At 34.4% G+C, this 2,430-nt stretch overlaps 1 pseudogene; it reads right to left on the reverse strand.

Annotated features, from left to right (window-relative positions):
• Positions 1-2,430, reverse strand: part of LOC102256306 — a 58,119-nt pseudogene that overhangs the window by 50,969 nt on the left and 4,720 nt on the right.

The raw sequence follows: 2,430 nt of genomic DNA on the forward strand, positions 1-2,430 counted from the left end.
AGCTATTGTAAATTGTGCTGCTATGAACATATGGGTGCATATATCCTTTCTGATTGGTGTTTCTGGTTTCTTCGGATATATTCCTAGAAGTGGGATTACTGGGTCCAATGGCAGTTCCATTTTTAATTTTTTGAGGAAACTCCATACTGTTTTCCTCAGTGGCTGCACCAGTCTTCATTTCCAGCAGCAGTGAAATATTTGCATAATTGTAAGGACAGGGACATCAAAGAAATAATAATGTGGTAAACTGAATAAGAAATGAACTTAGCTAACTTCAGTTGAAATCATATCAAAACAAGAAAAAATGATGTACAATTTCATGTGTATGTTAGTGTAAGGAAGATGATCTTTGAGAGTTGAAAACAAACGCAAAATAAGCAAATGAAAATGAGTAAGTGCAAAGTGAAATACATTAATGTGACTTGCCTTTATTCTGTTCATCCTTATCTGAAAAAATGAAAGAAAGAAAAAAAAAGTTCAAACATAATGAAGGCACAATATCAGGAAGAGAAGAGAACAATAAATTGAAACCCTTCCATTGTTAATTCTTTTATTAAAGGGGACCCACATTTCTAAAGAGTGAAGCTAAAGAATCCTAAGATCATTTAACCAATGAGAGCCAGTGTCACCTTCATACCCATTAGTGCAAAAGGAATAAGATGGGAAATGAAAGCATGGCAGACCTCAAGTAGAACTTCCTCTGGGATAAACTATATCAATCTTTGGTCTTGCTTTGGGCCTTCCAATTTTTCAGACTAAAATGCCGAAAGACACACATATCTAAGACAGTGTGATGCAAGAGCAAATTAATAATGTGAGCCGTGGTCGGCAAACTGTGATGCAAGAGCAAATTACTAATGTGAGCTGTGGTCGGCAAACTGTGGCTCGCAAACCACATGCGGCTTTTTGGCCCCTTGAATGTGGCTCTTCCTAAGCCTTAGGAGTACCCTAATTAAGTTAATAACAATGTACCTACCTATATAGTTTAAGTTTTAAAAATTTGGCTCTCAAAAGAAATTTCTATCATACTGTTGATATTTGGCTCTGTTGACTAATGAGTTTGCCGACCACTGTAGAGAAAAGTACCCTGCTACCAATACCTGTGTCCGTATCAGTAATCATATGAAGCCTGCTTATATATATATAAACAGCTCTGTTCCCAAATTCCATTTTAGCTCTAAACTAAAATATAATTGAAATGTAACATTAGAAAAGGAGGAGGATAAGTTTTTAATGATTCTATCAGGGCTCAATGAAAAATGTCTTTTGGGATCATGCTCTGACAAAAAGCTTCTCATGTCATCCACATAGAGAGTTCTGAGTTAAAGACACATTATACATAACTTTCCTTAAGATATAACATCCTTCTGCAACTTGTAAAAGGTATTGCAGTTTTCAGAATTATTAACTGAGTAAAAATGTGAAAGAATAAAGAACATTTAATGTAGTTGGAAGGAAAAGGTCCAAAAATATTACATAAAATATTTATATAAATGATAAAACTTGGCTAATATGATCTCTGGGAAGTTGAAAGAGTGAGGCTCCAGGTCACACATCATTTGAGAATGACATCAGGGTTTACACAGTGTTTGACAGGGCAATGGAGGAAGGAACTGTGCTCATCACATTTGGAATCTTCTCCCATTACTCAAAGTTTGCATAAAATGGCCCCTTGAACAACAACAACGAAAAGGCAGAGTCTTAATTACATCGATATTTTATGGGCAGTGTATATAGAGTGGAAATCAATCATGTGCCAAACATATGGCAAGTCTCTGGAAGCAGAAAATACCAAAATTTATATGGAAGTACAAGTATGAGATGGAAAACAGAATAAATGGAGAAGGAAGAAAGTTAGAAAAATAAACAGGTGGAACTGAATTTGGAGAATTACATAAGCAGAAAGTGAGCCTGTGGATGTCATATAAGGAAAAAGGCAGACAATGCTAGAGACAGTAAGTAAACAATTAGGGTTAGGAGTAAAAAGTTTATAGAATGTTTACCATGTATCCCCACAGGTTTTTCTGAAAAAAAAAAAAAAGATAGAAAATGTAAAAATTGTAAAAATAAATAGGAATAAATTCAAATTCCATGCACATTTCTATTTCAAATTAATCCCGTCAGGCTGCAAATAAATACATGTGCACAACATCACACATCGGCACACATAAAATTACACATATGCACAAAATTGTGGTTGAAAACACAGTATTTTCCAGGGAGTATTCTTTTCAACATGAAAATGATGATAAAATGAGTATATTAAATGAAATATAGAAACATGGAAATAATAATTCTCAAGGTTGCCTTTTAAGTATTTCTTACCTATTTTTTTAAAATATATTTTATTGATTTCTTACAGAGAGGAAGGGAGAGGGATAGAGAGTTAGAAACATCGATGAGAGAGAAACATCGATCAGCTGCCTCCTG

This window comes from Myotis brandtii, unplaced genomic scaffold, assembly GCF_000412655.1.
Source record: "Myotis brandtii unplaced genomic scaffold, ASM41265v1 scaffold3723, whole genome shotgun sequence".
NCBI classification, from domain to species: domain Eukaryota; kingdom Metazoa; phylum Chordata; class Mammalia; order Chiroptera; family Vespertilionidae; genus Myotis; species Myotis brandtii.